The 14,603-nt window shown below is 35.6% G+C and overlaps 1 long non-coding RNA gene across 1 annotated transcript in view; it reads right to left on the bottom strand.

Moving 5' to 3' along the window:
• The window catches only part of LOC115836294, a 38,712-nt gene that overhangs the window by 16,459 nt on the left and 7,650 nt on the right, over positions 1 to 14,603 (bottom strand). The gene's annotated exons all lie outside the window — the stretch shown is intronic.

Here is a 14,603-nt window from a genome sequence, read left to right as displayed (position 1 = left end):
GGTTTTATTTAGTGTGCTTTACTTCTGGGGGGCTGCCTCCTGAGAATGGTTGAGCAGGTTCTGCACTGTGCTCCCATAGGTAATGACCTTGCATCCACACTGATGACAATAATTATTTCATTCAAACATTAAGTGCTTATTTTGTCCCTTTTTCTAAAAGATAGGAACATCATTAAACGAGATGGCCTAGGTGTCTGCTTTCATAGAACAAATATTTCAGCATATGTGTGTGTATTGTGCATGTGTGTCAGAGGGATGTAAATAAACAAACAAGAAAATATATCAGTTATTTATGTGGTATGAATAAAATAAAACAGAATGATGTGTAAGTGATTCAAGGGCTCTTTTAGATTAAGTGGTCAGGAATTGTATTCCTGAAAATGTGACATTTAAGCTAAGATCTGAACAATAAGAAGTATACAACCAAGCAATGTTCTGGAAAGGAGTATTTTAGGTAGAAGAAACAGAAAGTCCCAAGGCTGTATGAAGAGAACATGTGTGACTGGAATTTAGTAAACAAAGGAAAAGTGATACTAGATAAAGTCATAGAAGTAAAGAGATAAAGAGCAGGTTGTGTAGTAACTAACTAACAAGAGTAAAGCGTTAAGATTTTATTTTAAACTCCATATAAAGGGATAGGAGTGTTTTGAGCAGTGGAATGACATGATCTGACAGATGTTTTTTAAAAGATGCTCTGGTTGTAGAGTGTCAAATAGAGGATACCCAGCAGGAATACCAGTTAGTAGTTGCTTCTGTTTTCCAAGTGAGAAATAAAGATGGTGTGGTTGAGGATGCTCTTCATGGCTGTGGTCAGGATATATTTTGAAGGTACAGACAATATAATATGCTAATATCCTACAAATAGGATAGATATTTTATATGTATGAAAATAAGGCATTAAAACCAACCCCTGTGTTTTTATCTTTTTATCTTTTTCTTTGTTTCTTTTTTTTTTTTTTTTTTTTTGAGACAGAGTCTTGCTCTGTCGCCCAGGCTGGAGTGCAATGGCACGATCATGGCTCACCACCACAACCTCCACCTCCTGGATTCAAGCAATTCTCCTGCCTCAACCTCCCAAGTAGCTGGGATTACAGGCAAGTGCCACCACACCTGGCTAATTTTTGTATTTTTAGTAGAGGCGAGATTTTTCCACGTTGGCCAGTCTCAAACTCCTGACCTCAGATGATCCACCCACCTCAGCCTCCCAAAGTGCTGGGATTACAGGCGTGAACCACTGCCCCAAGCACCCTGTGTTTTCATCTTAAGAACCTAAAAAAACTTTGTTGTCATTTACTGACATGGAAAAGTCCACTGTAGAAGCAGGTTTGTGGTGTTGAATGGATAGAATAAAGAGTTATTTTCTAGATACACTAAGCTTAATATGCTGTTTTTAGATACATACTCAAATGAGTTGCTGAGTAAGCTGTTTGATAAACATATCTGGGGCTCAAGGGGTGATTGAGGCTACAATTAAATATTTTTCAATATTTGAAAATTCAACAGAAACTCATTGAACATCTATTGAGGTCAACCACTATGCTAGTAATTAAAACACAGAGGCAGAAATATCTATTCTTAGTCTGATTGTAGTAACAACAGAAAATCTGAACACAATATTTGTGTTATGATATAGATATGTAAAGGATGCCTTGGGTATCATGAAGTTTAGAAGAGGTCATGAGTGAACTGAGTCTTTAGAAAAAAGTGAGAGTTAGCCAGTTGAAGCAGGCAAGTTAAAGATATTTTATGTGCAATCACATGGAGGTAAATGAGAGCTTAACTTTACCATGTGATTTTAGCATAGGTGACTTGTGGTAAGGCCTTGGACATTACACTGTTTACATTTTCTTTTAAAGCTAATGGGAAGCAGGGAAGGATTACAATCAGATTTTGTTTTTAGAAAGAATTCTCTAAAAGCAGCTTGGAGAATAGATTAGAGGAGGATAGTACTGAAGACTGGTTAATCATTGCATTCATTTTCTGTTAACGGATGAGAAATAACTACTAATGCACAAGGGACTTAAACAAAACCCATGTATTAGCTCACGGTTCTGCAAGTAAGAAACTGCAGTGGGTTTGGCTGGTGTATTAGTCTGTTTTCATGCTGCCAATAAAGATATACCCAAAACTGAGCAATTTACAAAAGAAAGAGGTTTAATTGGACTCACAGCTCCACATATCTGGGGAGGCCTCACAATCATGGCAGAAGGCAAAGAGGAGCAAGTCACATCTTACATGGATGGCAGCAGGCAAAAAAAGAACTTGTGCAGGGAAACTCCACCTTATAAAACCATCAGATCTCATGAGACTATCATGAGAACAGCACAGGAAAGTTCTGCCCCCATGATTCAATTACCTCCCACAACACGTGGGAATTCAAGATAAGATTTGGGTGGGGACACTGACAAAACCGTATCAGCTGTATTCACTGTTTAAGGTCCCACAAGGTTGACAGCAAGGTTTGACTGGGACATACTTTTATCTGGAAACTCTGAGACTATCCTAAGCTGCACCTCACTGAGGAGCATCACCAGAAGCTTAACACCATGGAAGGAAAAGCTATGTCACTAAAATAATGAGTCATGAAAAAATAAATAAGCAAACAACAATAATAAGCCCCAGGGGAGAGGCAATACCCAGAGTTGTCAAAATAATATATTTTAGGCAGGGTGTGGTGGCTTACTCTTATAATCCTAGCACTTTGGGAGGCTGAAGCAGGTGGATCACAGGTGGATCATCTGAGGTCAGAAGTTTGAGAACAGCCTCACCAACATGGTGAAACCCCATCTCTATTAAAAATACAAAAATTAGCCAGCCATGGTGGTGGGCACCTGTAATCTCAGCTACTCGGGAGGCTGAGGTGGGAGAATTGCTTCAACCCAGGAGGCAAAGATTGCAGTGAGCCGAGATCCACCACTGCACTCCAGCCTGGGTGACAGAGCGAGGCTCCCTCAAAAACATACACACACACACCCCAAAAATATATATATAGTCCAGTTTCCAAAAACAAAAAATTATGAGCTACACAAATATAAAAATATGACCCATATACTAGAACAAAAAAAGCATGCAACAGAAACTGCCTATAAGAGTGACCAGAAGTTGGATTTAAGAGAAAAAAGACAACAAAAGTAGCCATTATAAATATGTTTAAATAACTAAAGGAAACCATTATTGAACAAGTAAAGAAGATATAATAGGTGGGAGTAAAGTTGTATTAGGCTGAGGAAATGACTCCAGATGGCAACTTTAAAATCCACAAGAAGTAATGAAGATAATTAGAAATCTTAAATAAGAATGTGAACATTCTTATTTAAGTTTTTTTTTTTCTTACTTTCTTTCCTCCTCTCAGCTTCTCTGAGACATAAAATTATACACAGTAATAATCATAACAATATATTGTTGGATCTGTACCATTATTAGATATAATGTGTGTAACAGTAATACCACAGAAATAAGAAAAATAAATAGAAATATACAGGAATAATGTTTATATGTCTTAATGGAAATAAGGTAGTGTAAACCTGAAGCTGGTTCTGGTAAGTTATGATGTATGTGGGAAGCTGCAGAATAGCCACAAAGAAGCTACTTAAAAAAAAAAAAGAGCAAATTACTAAAGAAATTTAGTGTCTTATTAGAAAATATTTGCTTAAGGAAAAGGAAAGCAATGAGAGAAGAGGAACAAAATAGATATGAGAGACATGTAAAGCAATAATTAAAATAGCAGGTGTAAATCAAATTATGTAAAAAGTAACAAGTGTGAATGGATTAAACAATCCAATTAAAAGGCAGAGTTCATCAGATTTGATTTTAAAAAACTATATACTATTTACAAGAGACACACTTTAGATTCAAAGATAAAAGTAAAAGGTTAGAAAAAATTTTATCATGCAAAAAGTCATTACAGATAGCTATAGCAACTATAGTAGTATAAATCAAAATAGACTTCAAAACAAAAAGTTACTAGAGATAAAAAGGGGACTTTTATAAGGATAAAAGGATAAATTGATCAGGAAGGTATAACAATTGAAAACATGCATGTATTGAAGAACAAATAATCAAAATATATAAAGAAAATACCTTACCAAAGTGAAGAGAAAAAGGGGAAATTTACCATAATATTTAGAGATTTTAATACATTACTTTCATTAATGGACAGAACAACTGGCCTAAATATCAACAAGGAAATTGAAGATTAAAATAGCAACATAAATTTATTACACTTAATGATGTCTTTAGAACACTCTACCCAATAAAAATCAGAAAAGGAAAAGAAGGAACAAAACAAAGAAAAAGCTCAATAAATTTAAAATAATAGTAATAATACAAAGTATGTTCTCCATTCACAGCATAATGAAATTAGAAACCAATAACAGAAAAAGATTTGGGGAACTCACAAATAATGTGGAAATTAAACAACAGACTCCTAAATAACCGATGGGTCAAAGAAAAAAGTCAAAAAGGAAATCAAAATACTCTGAATGAAAATAAAGACTGAACACATCAAAATGTGTAGAGTGCAGCTAAATAGGTGCTTAGAGGTAAATTTACAGTTCTACATGCCTTTCCTAAGAAAGAGGAAAGATTTCAAATTAATAACCCAAACTTCAACTTCAAGACACTGGAAAAAGAGGAGCAAACAAACCCTACAGCAAGCAAAAAGAAGGAAATAATAAGAACTAATGTGGAAATGAAGTGAAGAATATTAAAAATAAAATAGATAAAATCAGTGAATTCACACTCTTGTTCTTTGAAGACATGAACAAAATGGACAGACCTTGAGAAGGGGGAGGTGGGGAGATAAAACAACATGTAAAACTAATGGAATTATAAATTCATAAATGTAAGATGGGACATTATCGCAAACTATATACAAATAAAAGGAATAATAAAGCGATATTTTGAACAACTGCATGCCAATAAATTAGATGACTTAGATGAAATACACAAGTACCACAAAATAAACAAACTATTCAAAGTGACTTTTGAAGAAGTAGACAATATAGAATATAGATGATACAGAATGTAGGATAGACCAAGAACAAGTAATCAAAAGCTGCCAACAAAGAAAAGCTCTGGACTTAGATGGTTTCACTCGTGAACATTTAAAGAATTAAAATCAATTCTTCACAAACTTTTCCAAGAATGTAAGAGGAGAAACACTTCTCAACTCATTCTATGAAGTCAGTATTACTCTGATACCAAAACCAGAGAAAAACAAACATCTAAAGAAAAAAAGAGCTACAGACCACCATTGTTTATAAATATGAACACAAAATATACTCAAGGAAATATAGTCCAACTAATTCCAGAAACATATAAAACAATTATTCACCCTGACAAAGTGGGATTTATCCCTGGAATGCAAAGTAGATTTAACATTCAAAAATCAATTAATGTAATACACTATAACAACAGAATAAAGAACAGACACAATATGATCATCTTAATAGACATAATAATAAATTTAATAACATGTAATACAATTTTATGATCAAAACACTCAACATATTATAAATTAAAGGGAACTTCCTCAACCTGATGAAAGTCATCTAAGAAAAACTCACAGACAACATTATACTTAATGGTGAAAGACTGAATGCTTTCTCCCCAAAATCAGATGACATAATCTTGTATGCAGAAAAATCTTAAGGAACGCACCACAAATATATTAGAACAAATAAACAAGTTCATCAAGATTGCGGTGTACAAAATCAGTATGTGAAAATCAATTGTGTATTTATACATATGCAATGATCAATCTGGAAATGGAATTGAGAAAACAATCCAATAAAATGCTTAGGGATAAATTTAATGAAAAAAGTGCAAACTTACTCTAAAACTACAAAACATTTTTTAAAGAAATTAAAGAAGATCTAAATAAATAAAGAAAATATTCCATGTTCATGATGGAAAGACTCCATATTGTCAAAATAGAAGATTTCATATTGTCAAAATGGCAATACTTCTCATACTGACCTACTTATTCAATGAGATCTCTGTCAAAACAAGAGATATATGATAAAAATGTTCTAAATTTTATTGAGATAATGGTGATATAACTCTGTGAGTACATTAAAAAAATTGAATTATCCGCTTTACATGAGTAAGCTGTATGGCATGTTAATTATATCTGAATGAAGCTATTAAAAATAAAATGAAAACTTAACAAAGAAGGGGGGGAAGAGTTAACACTGATTCCCATAAATTTTTAGTTCTAATATTTAAAATTATACAGAAATTTACATTTTAAAAATAATAAACTGTAAAAAATAGCAAAACAGCAACTATTTGATTATGCTATTCCTTCTCTTACAATGTTGCTTTGAACATGTCCACTATTTTGATATTCTCCAGGTTATCACACTGAAGAGATGGTGTCCCAAAGTGAATTTATGGCCCAGGATGGAGTGTTTCTCTCTCTTCCCTTGTCCTAGACAGTCTTCTTCTAAAGATACAGTCAAATAGCTCGGTAAATCCTGCTTTCCTCTCTAAATGCTCACAGAACACTCTTTCATTAGTGAGTTCTAAACTGTGGAGCGGAATGGGTATCAAACTCACTTTTAATAATTTCAAAAATTTACCTTTTTCTACTCCTTGAAATTGCATTATCTCAATTTCATTCTCTCCCAATCATAAAGCTGCATTTTCAAAGTTTCCTGCTCATATTTTAGGGATCTCAGTACTTTGAGCTCAGCTCCTTACTTCTCTTAGACTCCAATTTCCCCGTAACGATGTTTCTTTATCTATCTGTCTATCTATCTATCATCTATCTATCTATCTATCTATCTATCTACCATCTATCTATCTATCTGTCTGTCTATCTAAAGAGGGGTTGACAAATTTGTCCAGATAGCTTTCATTCATTATCACTGTGTCTTCAATACCAAGCTAAAGGTCTGTTATCTTTTCCTTTAGAAAATGTCTTGCAAAACCTCTTTTTTTAAAGTTGAATTTAACTTTATTTTATTTTATTTTTTGAGATAGGGTCTTGCTCTGTTGCCCAGGCTGGAATGCGGTGCTTGATCATAGCTCACAGCAGCCTCAAACTCCTGAGCTCAAGCTATCCTCCTGTTTCGGCCTCTCAAGTAGCTGGGACTACAGGTGTGTGCCTCTAGGCCTGGCTAACTTTTTCAAAATTTTTAAATTTCTAATTTTGGTGGGTACACAGTAGATGTATATATTTACTGGGTATATGAGATGTTTTGATATAGGCATGCAATGTGAAATAATCAGATCATGGAGAATAGGGTATCTATCTCTCCAAGCATTTATCCTTTGTGTTACAAACAATTCAATTACTGGCTAATTATATTCTTTTTTGTAGAGACAAGGTCTTACTTTGTTGCCCAGGCTGGTCTTGAACTCCTTTGCTCCAGCAATCCCCCTGCCTTGGTCTTCCAAAGTGCTGGGGTTACAGGCATGAGGCACTGCGCCCAGCATTAGCTTTTTTTTTTTTAATATTAATTCATGGGGTGCCCTTTCTATTATATACCATTTTAATAATAATAAATTATTTCCAGCATATTATTTTGAAAACTGTATTTCTCCAAAAAGTTTCTGTGTGATTTCCTCCTTTTTTTGTGGTCTAAGATCTGAATTTTATCAGACTAGCTTGTTTCCCAGCAAGTCATTGTTTTACTCATCTTTGGCTATGTAATGAGTAATGAAAATACTAGCTGATACTTATTTAAAGTTTACTATGTGTCAACTTCTTTCCATTAGTTTGATATGGATTATCATATTTAACCATTACAACAACCATATGCAGGAGGTATCCTCTTTAGATGAGGAAACCAAAGCACAGAGGATGCATAACTTGCCTAATCTTATCTGGCAGGAGAGTGGTGGAGTTAGAATTGAATTCTGAAAGTCTGACCTTAGAGATTGTTATCTTGATCATTATTATAGATGTTGTCTCCCTTCAGCCCCCTGACCTCTGTCCTTGGTTCCCGGGTGTCCCAGGAGTTTTGTGAATTTTTTTGCCTGCTTGAGTTTTTTATATGCGCACGGGATCAAGTACCTTCTTTTCTTAGTATCCATGGCACCAGATGACCTTTTGCGTCTGCTCCATCCTCATCACACAAGCTTTCTCTAGGGTATGTTAAAACAAATATAGATGAGGTTTAGAGGTAGAAAGATTTGGTGTGTATATGTTTTATACCACTTGTTTTGTTATGTAGGTGTCAGTTAAGTTTTGAAAGGTAAGCTGAATACCGTGGGAAAGAATATTTCCAGTAAAAGGAGCAGCGCATGCAAAGGCGTTGCTAGTGGTTTGGTAGGTAGGCGGACAGGGCACCTGGGAGGTGGGCCAAAGTGAGGCTAGAGAGGAGGAAGTAGAGGGCAGAAAGATCATGATAGGGTGGTAAGTTATGTGAAAGAGTTTATGATGTTGGCCTGGCGCGATGGCTCACGGCTGTAATCCCAGCACTTTGGGAGGCCGAGGAGGGTGGATCATGAGGTCAAGAGATCAAGACCATCCTGGCCAACATGGTGAAATCCCATCTCTATTAAAAATACAAAAATTAGCTGGGCTTGGTGGCACGTGCCTGTAGTCCCAGGTACTCGGGAGGCTGAGGCAGGAGAATCGCTTGAACCCGGGAAGCAGAGGTTGCAGTGAGCTGAGATTGTGCCACTGCACTCCAGCCTAGGGACAGAACAAGACTCTGTCTCAAAAAAAAAAGAGTTTGTGATGTTATCTTTACGTTTTTGTCAGGGGAATAATCAAATCATATTAAAATTTTAGAATTCAAATTTAAAATCAAATAATAAAAACTATGCTACTTCAATTTTTGCGTAAAAAAGATATGCAGCAAATGTGGCTAAATATTACTGTTTTTTTATATTTGTTTGCTAGCAAAAATAACCATTTATAATTAAATATATGAATCAATATTACATATATTTTAATAGTTTATAATGGAAATAGTAATAATAATAAGCACTGCCATGGTGAAAGTGAGGGGGAAAATTGTGAATCTAAAGCAAAGAAGAGGCTAGAATAGAGAGAGATCTTGGTAATAAGAGGGAAAGGAAGGAAGGAAGGAAGGAGAGAAAGAGAGGAAGAAAGAGAGAGAAGGTAGGAGGAAGAAAGGAAAAAGGAAGCAATGAAAGAAGAAGAAAGGAAGGAAGGAAAGTAGAAAGGAAGGAAGGAAGGAAGGAGACAAAGAAGGGTGTTTAAAGAGAAAAATAAAATGAGATGTCAAATATTCAGATGAATATGTATGGGTTAAAGGTCAAAGTTGGCATCTTTCTCATTTAGAATCTAAATTTTAGGTAGTAGCTAAAGGTGTGGGAGTGTATGATATGGCTAAGGAAGACAGCATAGAATAAGAAGAGGAAAGGGAGCACAAAGTGTCTAACTGTGGAAAACATCACATTTAAGCAGCAAGAAGAAGCAGACATGCTCAGCTTAGAGTATTTGAGAAGGGTTTTTGTTTGTTTGTTTGTTTTTTGTTGTTTTTTGTTTTTGCCATGACTGTATTGTTGACCTAATTGTGGGGGTGAAGACCTTTTACCTGTACCTTAAACCATCCAGCCTCTTGGTGGTGAGCCAAAATGTGTTCTCTCAAGTATACCTGAGTTACGTGCTGTTTCCTTTCAACCTGGAGGCCGACCCAGATTGTGTCTGAAAGTGACCCTGCACTTGTTTATTGTCTGTTCTATATTACTCATCCCTGATCTTTAAGATATAATAAGTTTCACTGAAATAAGGTACAATTCCAGGATTCTTTTTTATTCATCATTCCAATATATTTGCCCATTTTCCTGCCCCCATTATAGTTATATTAAATAAAGTCTGAAGATTTTTTAGTCGATTACTGGGAAGAATTCATCTACTTGCTTCTATTTGCTTAGGGTTAGAACTTCTTGATTGCAATATGAAGATTGATAAAGTGACAAGCAACTTTGTCTACTACACTATATTGTTGTTGACTGCAGCAATATAAAAACTGAAATTAAAAATCACGCTGTTCACCTTCATTTGAGTCCTCCCAGTTATTCCAGACATAAATCAGGTAAGTGAACTTGGAGCGTCCTTGAGATTCTTTACTGGTGATCTTAGTACTGAGCATAAAGCTCAGTACTGCAGGAGTACTGCAGCCACATTGGTCTCTTTGTGGTTTAACTCACTTTGTATTTATTGTCAGCACTGCACAACTGCCAGGTTGTTTCATTCGTTAATTGTTCTATAAAGTTATTGTCACTATTGCTTTCTATAAACTTATTAATTGTTGAATGTATGTAGACCATCTTTCAACAGTTAGTATAAGGTCTTCTTTAGGGGTGAAAGCATGTTTTATACACCTCTTGAATGCTGCAGTTTTTGGCATATTGCCGAATACAGGCAAAGTACTCAATAAAACCTTTTGATTTATCAATTAATGTACTGATTACTTACTATCATTCTTATAAAACCATGGTAGGTAAAATAGAAATACTAATGATGCCTTTGCCTTTTATATGATTGTTGTGAGGATCAAATCAGGTATGAGAGGGGAAATTACTCCACTAATATTATGAAGACCTATTAGGTCATTAACAGAAATTCAGCTGAAATTGTTCTTTATTTTATAGGATGTGCTTTTTTGCCTCCTGCTTTGGAATTTCATCAAAACAAAGAAAACAAACAAATCCTGAATATACCCTGAATGGTTTGACTCTAGTTAGAGATTTTTAAAGTTTTGCTCCAGACCTTGGCTGACTCCAATTCTAAAGACAGCTGAGCAGGCTAGTTAGGAAATTCTTATGCAACTTATGAAATAGAGACCCCAAAGGGTTTTTTGGCAGAATAGAATAGAATAGAATAGAATAGAATAGAATAGAATAGAATAGAATAGAATAGAATAGAATAGAATAGAATAATACTTTTGATGTGTTGTTAGAGTTTAATCCCTTCCTCTTCGTCACCACTAAGGAAGAGAAATACTCCTCTAAGATCGAAGCGAAGATTTTGACCTGTATTTCCCAAACACTGTGCAGAGGTATTCAATACCATGTCATGGCACCTTCCTTTCAATGACATATCTTTGTGAAGTTCAGTTTGTAGCAGGTATGATAAAAAGCAAATATGGGATGAAAATTGGGGTGGAACAGGAAATGAAGATGGCTATATGCAATCTGATTCTAAGGTTTGAGAAGTCATGCGGTGCCTAACAGTGCTCACATGCCAACCCCAAACAGACTAGTGCCCCCTTATCCATAGCAAATACATTTCAAGACCCCCGATCGATGCCTGAAATCGCGGACAGTATGAAACCATATACATACTGTGTTTTTTCCTATACATACATATCTCTAGTAAAGTTTGATTTATAAGTTAGGCACAGTAAGAGATTAGAAACAGTAACTAATGACAAGTTAGAACAATTATGACAACATACTGTAATGCAAATTATGTGAAAATGTTTTCTCCTCTTTCTCTCAAAATACTGTAATGTTTTTAGATCACAGCTGATGGCGTTAACTGAAACTGCAGAAAGTGTAACTGTGGATAAGAGGTGACTACAGTTTTGGGGATAAGAATGAAATAAGAATATATTTTTATTTTACGTATTATATTTTTGGAGTGCTAATAAGTTGTTAAGACATAAATACTTGCTAAGGTGTTTGGATCTACTTTAATAAACTGAACTGTTAGGTCTTTATTTTTGCCCAAGTATGCTATAAAAAATTATTGAGACATTGTGAGCACTGAAGATCAAGAAAGTTTGGGAGCTACTCGCTTAGTGCAATGAAATATGTTTGATTTTCCATAAGCCAAATATTTTATATCTGCTTAATTTTTATGTCAATTCCTTTACTCTCCTATGACAGTTTTAAGAGATTTTTTTGTATAATCTATCTAAATAAAATGTATTTTTCTCATAGGGCACCCAGGAGAGGTTCTGATATACGAGTGTCACCTTTTGGATTAAGAAAGTCACTTCACCACTGTTGGCCTTGATCTCTCCACATTTGTGAAATAATAGTGTGGATTATTTGATATTCCCAGTCTCTTTCCAATCTAGAATTCCATAATACTATAAACTTAGAAGATTCTTAAAATATAATGAGAAGGCCATCAGATGGTGGAATCAAGAGAGTTCTCCACCCATTGTTAATTGAAGAGAGAATTCGCATTCTGTCTGGAAGCAATGGCCTACACTTTTGAAGTCTGATATGCTGCACTGATGTGGGCATTGTCCAAAGTAAAGGGTACCAGAGAAAGACCCTGGATCAATAGGTGTCAACGCTCATGGTACATGAGACAGGGATGTCTGAGCATTGTGGAGCAGGCAATTCTTCAGACTTTATAATTTTACTTGGGTCTTGGAGTTGGAGGAAGGATGGTGTAGAAGAGAACGTGCTACCATATTTTTGATAGCAATGTACTTAGAACTCAGTCCTGTTCTTTGAAATGTCCTAAAACTCATGTCATATGTGTAAAGAAAAAGTTCACAACCATTTTCTTTTGCTCCTCTTCAGGGAGGTTGATAACGTAGCTAAATTGTGAATGCAGGCAGAATCATCTCGTTGGATATTTATGGTGATATAAGGGTCCCTGACATAAATTTTCTAATATTGCAATAGCTGCTTTTATGTATAAATAACTCTTAATTACAGTTTAAGAATACTTTTATCATCCTGTTGATGCTCATTCAAGCAATATCAAATGCTTTTGCAGTAGATTTAAAAACAAAATCAAAACTCAGCCTATTTGCAGTTTACATTTTCCTTACACCCATCACCCACTTTTGCTCTTCTATGCTGTGAGTAGTGCTCTCATGCCGTCTGTGTATTGTCTTAATATCTGTCACTTCCTAAACACTTTTATCCTTTTTGTCTTCATCTTTTGGTTCCTCTGATTTTTTTTTTTTAAAGTAGTGTGTGAGTAGTGCTCGCATGCCTTCTGTGTATTGTCTTAATATCTGTCACTTCCTCAACACTTTTATCCTTTTTGTCTTCATCTTCTTGGTTCCTCTGATTTTTTTTTTAATTCGCCATGCAGTTTCTCTCTGATGTTTTTCTCGCAGTACTTTTATAATCTGTAATGCATTTATTGTTCTTTGCAGAACCTTGTCGTTGCCATGTTCATTTGTTTTCCAATAACCTTTATTAGATCTTTTACTTTGTATTTTTTCAAGTCTTTTAAGTCCCTTCTTATGCAAATTCTATTTTTTATTTAACTCGTTTAGCTTGCCTTGTCTCTGATCTTCCTTTGACAATTTTATTACAGTTTCTCTCATCATCTTTACACTTTTTTTATGTCTTTGAAATATGATCTTCCCACTTTCCTTTTACTGTTTCTATGATACCACTCCTATGTCCCCTCTCCCATTCTTGGCCTTATAATTTAAAATAATTCATTATCTTACCTCATCTTTTTTCCTCTCCCCCTTCCTTTGTTTGGAATTGGTCCTTTACAAAAGAATTGGTTACCCAGAATGGCTTTCTTAGTTGTTTAAAGGAGGACGAAACTTATATTGCCAAATACCTAAAGCTTTACAAAAATCAAGGTCTGAGAGATGACAAATTGAGGGTCAGGGCTGAAGGGCAGCTATATGACTTGAAAGAAGAGGTTTAACTCAGGCAAAATTATATCATTTTGTAGGTTATATGTGCCATATACATTCCATAGTTTTCTAAATAAGCCCTCCAAAATACAGGTGATTTCTAGGTTCTTGGCATTTTTTAAATTTTTATCTTGCTCTGTCACTTTGGCTAAAGTGCAGTGGAGCAATGATACCGCACTGCAGCCTCGAACTCCTGGGCTCAACCTTCTGACTAGCTGGATTACAGCCCAGCTAATGTTTCCTACTTTGTACAGATGAGGTCACTATGTTGCCTAGACTGGTAACTCTTGACCTCAAGCCATCCTACCACCTCAGCCTTCCACCCTCCCACGTGAACCTCCCAAATATCTGAGATTACAAACACATGCCACAGAACCCAGCAGGTTCCTGGCATCTTTTATTTTCTCTCTCACCATTAGAAACTAAAGTCCAAATTTCTAAGTTAACATAAGGCCTATAATTAGAGGGAAGACAGTCTTTTCCAACCTCTGAGCTAACTTGGGATGGGGAAAAAATATAGTAGACACTTGCTACGTCTCTTTCTTCCTTTTTTAAAATATTTGCTTTTAAAGTTCGGCTGCCTCTTCAGAATGGGGTAAAATAAAAATAAAGCTCGGCCGGGCGTGGTGGCTCACGCCTGTAATCCCAGCACTTTGGGAGGCCGAGGCAGGTGGATCACCTGAGGTCAGGAGTTCAAGAACAGCCTGGCCAACATGGTGAAACCCCATCTCTACTAAAAATACAAAATTAGCCAGGCATGGTGGCATGTGCCTGTAATCCCAGCTACTCGGGATGCTGAGGCAGGAGAATCGCTTGAACCTGGGAGGGGGATGTTGAAGTGAGCTGAGATTGCACCACTGCACTTCAGCCTGGGTGACAGAGCAAGACTCTGTCTCAAAAATAAATAAAAAATAAATAAATAAATAAAACCAATTAATCCTTTCTTGCAACAGGATGGTCCCAGAAGAAGGCATAATTGTTTGACAGTAATTGATTAGTGAGTATTCTCCTAGTAAGGCATTGCCAGTGTCCTTGCTATTTTTAGGT

The sequence above is a fragment of the Nomascus leucogenys genome, chromosome 8, assembly GCF_006542625.1.
Source record: "Nomascus leucogenys isolate Asia chromosome 8, Asia_NLE_v1, whole genome shotgun sequence".
Taxonomy (NCBI): Eukaryota; Metazoa; Chordata; class Mammalia; order Primates; family Hylobatidae; genus Nomascus; species Nomascus leucogenys.
This window is presented reverse-complemented; position numbering and strand designations above follow the sequence as displayed.